This window comes from Eublepharis macularius, chromosome 4 (genome assembly GCF_028583425.1).
Source record: "Eublepharis macularius isolate TG4126 chromosome 4, MPM_Emac_v1.0, whole genome shotgun sequence".
Lineage (NCBI taxonomy): Eukaryota > Metazoa > Chordata > Lepidosauria > Squamata > Eublepharidae > Eublepharis > Eublepharis macularius.
Window position 1 is genome coordinate 28,816,365 of NC_072793.1, and position 7,226 is coordinate 28,823,590.

At 46.2% G+C, this 7,226-nt stretch overlaps 1 long non-coding RNA gene across 1 annotated transcript; it reads left to right on the top strand.

Annotated features, from left to right (window-relative positions):
- The first annotated feature begins 5,588 nt into the window (after positions 1-5,588).
- LOC129327032 (uncharacterized) lies at positions 5,589-6,974 on the top strand. Its single transcript, XR_008596774.1, has 4 exons — positions 5,589-5,623; positions 5,738-5,861; positions 6,591-6,772; positions 6,876-6,974. It is a non-coding gene; the product is annotated as an uncharacterized LOC129327032 (long non-coding RNA).
- Positions 6,975-7,226: the final 252 nt, after the last annotated feature.

Here is a 7,226-nt window from a genome sequence, read left to right on the forward strand (position 1 = left end):
CTAGGATGTGACCATGTCTGTGCAAGTCAATAAGTCTTGCTTTATGGAGGATTCTCCATAATTTGAAGGAGTCCACTTCTTTGCCTGATCAGAACCATTTTTGTCCAAGGAAGGAGGACATAGGGGAAATGTTTGCAGCAAGCCGTTTCTGTTCTCTGCCCATATTTTAATTGTAGTATGAAGGAATCGATTTTGGGTGATCTGAGCCGGTCTTTCTTTGAGTGTATTCCATACTATGCAGGGGTCATTTTGTAGAAAAAGAGCTGGAGGAACTCATTAGCATAACTCATTACTATATGCCATGCCCCTTGATATCACCAGAAGTGTGTCATTAGCATAGCTGATTTGCATATGCCACACCCCCTGACATCACCTATCCTGGCTGTTTTGGACCCAATCCTGGCCATTCAGGGCTGAAATTGGGCCCAAAATGGCAAAAGGGGCTGAAAATGGCTGAAAAGGGGCCCAAAATGGTCAGGATCGGGCTGCTGCTGAGTGGGAGAGTGATCCACCACCCGTCAGAGGCCCGATCTGGGCTGTTACGGCCCCAATCCAGGCTGAAACGGGCCCAAAATGGCCGAGAGTCAGGTGGGCAGGGCCATCTGACATGTGATCTCTTTGGGGAACTACCAGAACTGCGTGAGCTCTGATACTATGTCTTCAAAGTAGCTTGTGGCAGTGTAAGATTTCTTGATTTGAATCCAATCGATAAGTTCAGGTGTGTTGTTTATATTTTGCAGATAGCCAAAGGCCGTTTTCACACTGCTTACCGGCCACGGAACATCGCGCCGAGCTCCCAGAATGACAGCATCTTCCTGGCACAATTTTGAGCAAGAACGGCAGTTCTTGCCAGGAAGACGCTGTCGTTCCGGGAGCTTGGTGTGATGTTCTGTGGCCGGTAAGCAATGTGAAAACAGCCAAGGACTGCTATAGCCATGAAATTTGAAGACTGTAGTAGCCATGCAATTCAACAAGCCGCCTGGCTTGATTCTTGTTTCGTGATCTCTCTCAAGAATGCTGCAGGCTTTGCTCCATCATATGTGATATTTTTCTTTCACTTTCTAAACAGGAACCAACATATTAACGAACAGTTAGATCCACTTGAACCTTGATGATGGCGGGTCATTGCGAATTTAATTGATATTTTGCGCTTGCACCTTATATAAACATTTACAGAGCCACAATTACAAACTGTAACTCTTGAATTGCTCTTTAAGTGTTGCTGAAGTGAAACTTCTATCCCCTACGAAGCGTTTATTGCAGGAATTGTGAAAGTGCTGCATCTTCTTTTTTTAAAAAAATGTTACAGCTGAGCACTCTCCTTTATGTGAAGGGCTAATTCTCTGGTTTTGATACTTATGTATGTTTGCTTGCGTGTGTTTGGATGTGAACATCAGGAAAGCTTTCCTGTTCACTCCCACTGCTGTCCTGGGCCTGGTCAGCTAGACTCCTCAGGAGTCAGGCCCTTGGCTGGCTGGCTGGCTGGCTGGCTGGCTGGCTGGCCTCTGAGGCAGGAGCAGCTGGTGATGAAACACAAGGCTTCTAGTGGACTGGTTGATCCAGCACTGAAGCTCTCTCAAGCCTTAGCCTAAATAAGCGGAGGGGTGATCTGGCTCAGCTGCATCAGCCAGCAGGTGTGGGGTCTCAGGAGGCTCTGCTCTGCTCTGGCCAGGGTCCTGCAAGGGAGCATCGCCGTCAGAGTGCTGGCCTGAGGGCCAAGCTAGACGTGCAGGTTTTTAAAGAAAACTCGAGTTCCCTATAGCTACACAGCAGCTTTGGGGAGCAGCTGTTAAAAATAAAGGAGACCCTAAATGGCCTCAGAATACCTCAGTGTGGGGGGGGAGCTCCTCCCTCCTCCCTCAAGCCATTCCCCCATGCCAAAATAGCAGGGGAGGGAGTTTTCCCCCCCTGTAATTGTGATGTGGGAAAATGGCTTGAGGGAAGGCATTCTGAGGCCATTTGGGCTCAACTGCTATTTACTTTTTAATGCTGTATGGCTGTGGAAACCTGAGTTCCCCAGACCCAACTCTTTTTAAAAACTTCATCTCTTGCTTGGACCTGAGCCTGCAGGGAGGTGGTGTGCTGCCAGCCTTGCCCTTAGCCTTCTCTGAGCCGCTCCTGCCTGGGCCATTTGCTGCTGCCATTCCCTTGACACGGGAGGCAATCTGGAGGGCCCATGAGCCCTGGTTTGTGTTCTGCCTGATGGGGAACCAATGTTGGTCTCTGAGGCAGGCAGCAAGGACTTGCTTTCAGGTTCTGGGGGTGTGGCCTCAGGTGCTGCTGGGGCATGGTTGGCCTGGGCCTTGCTTACAGGCTCTGGTAGAGTAGTCTCTGGCACGGTATATCAGCCAGTGCTTCTGCAGCACCAGACCCATCGAGTCCTGCTGGTCCTCAGTCTCTTCCTCTGAGACCTCCAGGTCCGAGGCACTGGTGTGTCCAGAGGGCTGATCAGGGAAGCCCTCTGCCCCCCATGCTCTTTCTTACCACTTTATGGGCATTTCCTATTTCCTTAAAACACTTAAAACTATTTTTAAAGTGGCTCTAGTGTATGCACTCCCTCTTTCCAAAGTTGGAGTGCATGTGTAAAGGGTTTAACACCAAGAGAGAACCCTAGAAGAAGATGCCCCAGTTCCATAACTATGCCTCCACCCCTGGCATGTATCCTACCTTAGGCTGGAGGTATTTCCTCCACTCTTAGAAGGATTCTTCAACACAAGTGGCCCTTCTATTGGAGAAAGAACCATTTGAATTTGAGAAAGGGTCCTAAGGCTGGAGGAAGTCTTCAGACTTTACTCAGTGGAGTTTTACGATACATGCCACTGACTTTGGGAAGGGGGTTGTGGAGCACCTTCTCTGCATGCTGGAAGTCTTAAGTTTAATTCCTGCTGTCTTTAGTTAACAGGTCACTTATAATAGGAGTTAGGAAAGACACCTTGGAGAGCAGCTGCCAGTCAGAGTAGGCAATATTGAGGCGATATGTGACTCAGCATAAGCAGCTTTATTTAATTTATTTATTTATTTGTGTCATTTATAGTCCACCTTTCTTACTGAGACCCAAGGCAGCTTACACAGTGTATGATTAGTACAGTCAATATCCGGAACATTTCCATAAACAATGTCATAGGGTAAACAGATACAAGTTCACAAAGACATAGCATTAGTAGGAATCCAATTCAACATAGTGGTGTGGTCTCTGGTTCTTAACTCGTTAGCAGATCATCTGAAATCCCCTCCCTACAATACAGCCCTCCTATCTGAGTAAAAAGCCTTTATGTATAATTTGGTTTTGCATCATTTGCAGAAAGCTAGGAGAGAGTGGGGCTCTCCTGACCTCCTCAGGCAGGTCATTCCACAGGGTGGGGCCCACCCGAGAAAGCCCACGCTGTTGATTTCGCCAATGTGCAGGGTCCTGTCTAGACGAAGCATGTAAACTATTCAGGGAGTTCTCAGGACTGATTCATGCCAAAAGTTATGTTTTCCTGTTGGGAGGGGGGATGAGTACTTGGGACCTGTATGAGCCATAGTTTTACAGATTTTGTTATTTCTGTCAACCTTCTGATCAACCTGTGGACATACCTATGAACATGATTTGATTTCTTGAATAAAGCCTTTTCAACCAAGACCATGGAGTGCTTGCTGTGAGGGTACAGGGATCTATCTGCCATAGCCTGTCATCCATAGACCTGACAGGTGGCACCTGCAGTAGACCCTGTTCAGAGGAGTGAAGCTTCTGTGGAGGAGACAGTCCTGTAGGTATGCCGGACCAAGGCCGTGAAGAGCTTTGTAAGTGATAACCAATACCTTGAACTGAGCATGGTAACTAATGGGTAGCCAATGGAGTGATTGCAGGATGGAAGTGATGTTCATGCTCCTGAACCTTTTAAGATGCTCCTGAGCCTTTTAAGATGCTACGGCAACTCTATAGGGTGTCTATCATTATCACTGGCTTATTTCCATCAAGTTCCTCCAGGCTACTTATACCATTTAAATGCTTAAAAGCATATCATATAATCTGGGCCACAAATACACAACCCTTGGATAGGATTCCACTGGGATATTTTAGCTGTGTAAAAAGATGCTTCCGATATTCTGAGATGATCTTTGGTTGCACTAAACAAAATTTGACAAGGCAAGGACAACTCAGCAATACCTTGTAAAATATCTAGTGAACTGGAAATCATCATTAACTCAGTGGAACCTTTCCTGAGGGCTGTCAGCGCTGGTTTCTGCCACTGGAAACACTGAGGCACGAGGGGTTGGGTGTATGAGGTTTCTGACATGATTTCCATGTTAGAGAACAAGGTTCAACATGTGAGCCCCACAGACATTGGTTAGTTCTAAGCAAAACAATAAAACAAGAGTCCAGAGGCACCATAATGACTAACAAAATTTATTATTATTAATAATAATAACATTCGATTTATATACCGCCCTTCAGGACAACTTAATGCCCACTCAGAGTGGTTTTCAAAGTGTGTCATTATTATCCCCACAACAAAACACCCTGTGAGGTGGGTGGGGCTGAGAGAGCTCGAGAGAGCCGTGACTAGCCCAAGGTCACCCAGCTAGCTTCAAGTGGAGGAGTGGGGAATCAAACCCTGCTCTCCAGATTAGAGTCCCATGCTCTTAACCACTACACCAAACTAGCTCTCACTACACCAAACTTATTCTGGCATAAGCTGAGTCAGAGCTCCCTTCATCAGATGCCCTGAAGTGTACATCTCTAGTCTTCTGTGTTCTGTACCAGTACAATGAACCTGCTCAGTGGAGATCTTTGTGTTTCTCTGACCCCAGCTGTACATTTAATATATTCCTCATACTTTTTCGTCGGTCCCCAGATATGCTTCTGACACCACCTGGGGTAAAACCAGACTGCTGTAGGTCAATCTACAGCTCAACTCTTCAGCATATGTTGGTGTGTGTGTGTGTGAGAGAGAGAGAGAGAGAGAGAGAGAGAGAGAGAGAGAAGGTTAAGATGCTTTCCACCCTTTTCTCTGTTATATGATAGCATAAGATTACTGAGTGACTAGGCTTGTGAGGAAGCTAATAGAAAAGTTTCTCAGAGTCAAAGTTCTAGAACACTTTTTAATTCAGAGATTTGTTGCTGCTCGAACTCTGTCGAGGATGTTTTTGAATGTTACGCTGTTCCCTGCCTGTGTCATATTGAGGATAGCATCTTTACAGCCCACCCTTCCCCACTTTTTCAGAGTGGAGGGGCACATGGAGGACTTGATTTGTTCATTGGCTCTAATACTAGCCCCCCTGTTTTCTCCCTACAGCTATCCTTCTGCTACCGTACTTCTGTGAGAGGAAGTTCCTAGGCCGAAGAATCTGATCTGGGTATCAAAAGGGTTAAATTATTCTGATGACTCACAAATGAGATATGGGGAGGGGGCAGGGAGATGGAGGAAATGCTAGCTCTGGAATTCTGTCTGGAGCCACTACCTATGCTTGACATCAGTATATTTGGGGCCAAGCTGTGTGTGTTCTATTTTGAGGCCTGGAATGCCAAGACTGTAGGGCATTCTGTCTATTACGGTCATTAGAACCACGTGAGCTTTCTATTGCTAAGCATAGTGCTGCATAGGCTTAAATGCTCAAGAGGGAAAGTCTGTGCTGCAGTGTTAGTGCAGTATATCATTATTTTGGTAGTATGTTTTGCAGTATATCTTTCTGTCTGCTTTTTGCTCTTCTGTTGTTTATTTTCAGTTTCCTTCTTCTCTTCTTTTTGCACCAGGTGGACAAGCAGCTGGTGAAATATTTTTATCTGTATGTAAATTTAAATGAGACTTCATTTTGGGGAGAAGAGAAAAGGGGGACACAAGTGACATGACATCAGTGAAGTGAGCAGCTGAACTCAAGTGAGTGGAACAGATTGCTCAAAAGCTATTGGCTGTCAGGATTCCTAAGCGAGGCATGCCACCAGAAATGAGAAAGAACTGCGAGGAAGAAAAGCAATGAGAAGGAATGGGGTAGTGGGAGTGGAGTTTTGGGAATAAATGTTAAAGATTTGGGTCTGCTCTCTTAACCTGAGAATGCAACTGTTGGAAGAGGAGGATTCAGCGCTGTCCCTTTCCTCAGGTTTCAGAGGGGGACAAACCAAAGAGTTAAAAAGGTAGAGAGGTCAGGGCACTCTGTTTACTGCTCTGACTATGGCCGAATCCACACTTCCTTTTTGTTTCCGCGCCCTTTTCACAACTGCGGCGCTGTTCAAGCAGATACTCACACGCTTTCCCATTCCATGTGTTCCCCGCCATCACCGCGCCACAATTGCGCCTCCTTTCCGTACCACGTGATAAATGTGGAAATCTGTTTTTGCCCGACCCTTTTTGTAAAAAAAATGGGCTTTCATAGCACCTTTGCACAATGAAGAAAGGTCGGGATACTGCAAAACCTACTTTAGTGAGCAGCGGTTTGCACGGGAAAAGAAACAGATGATGGTCCTTTATCTTACCATCAGTTACTTTCCGCTCTCGGCTTTGAATGGAACCTGGTTCCCTCCTATGAATACTCTGGCTTTTCCCTGGCTCTGCCTACATAAGAGTCAGAATATCGGTATAGCGCAAAATTAACTTTTTTTTTAAAAAAAGGGAAGTGACGTGCACCGTCAACGCTGACGACGGAGGAGGGAACCGCCCACTATAACGCTTTACTCAGTGGCGTGTGGAGAACTGATTGCGGCACGAAGACGCACTGGGAGGGTGAATGTGATGATGCACAGCATGGTAGCGGAATGAACCCAACTGCCATGACTGCGCAAGATAAGCGGATGGTGAGTGCGTGTGGATTTGGCCTATCCTTTGATATGCAGATTGCTATTCTCAGGATTTCCTCCTCCTGACTTTCTCCCTCTTTTCTTCCTGGCTTTGTTCCAGACAGCATCTCTCTCCTTCTCCACCCTCCATCTTGGAAGCATGGATGCAGGCCTTGTCCTATCATCCATGCCCATCCTTATACCAAATAGGTAGTTTGGATCTGTTTCTCCTTTCCTATCAGAGTATGGAGTTCCTACAATAAAGTACTCTCATTTCCTTTCTAAGTATAAGCAAGTGTATGATTTATTTTCCTCTCCTGCACACACACCAGCCAGTAGAACCAGCTCACAACCACCTATAATCATGCATCCTCTGCTAAACAATAGACTCTGCTAACAGCTCAAACATGGAATCCTTCAATTAGGTTTCTGGGGCCAACATTCAATTTATGTATCAGCAACAGAGGTGACC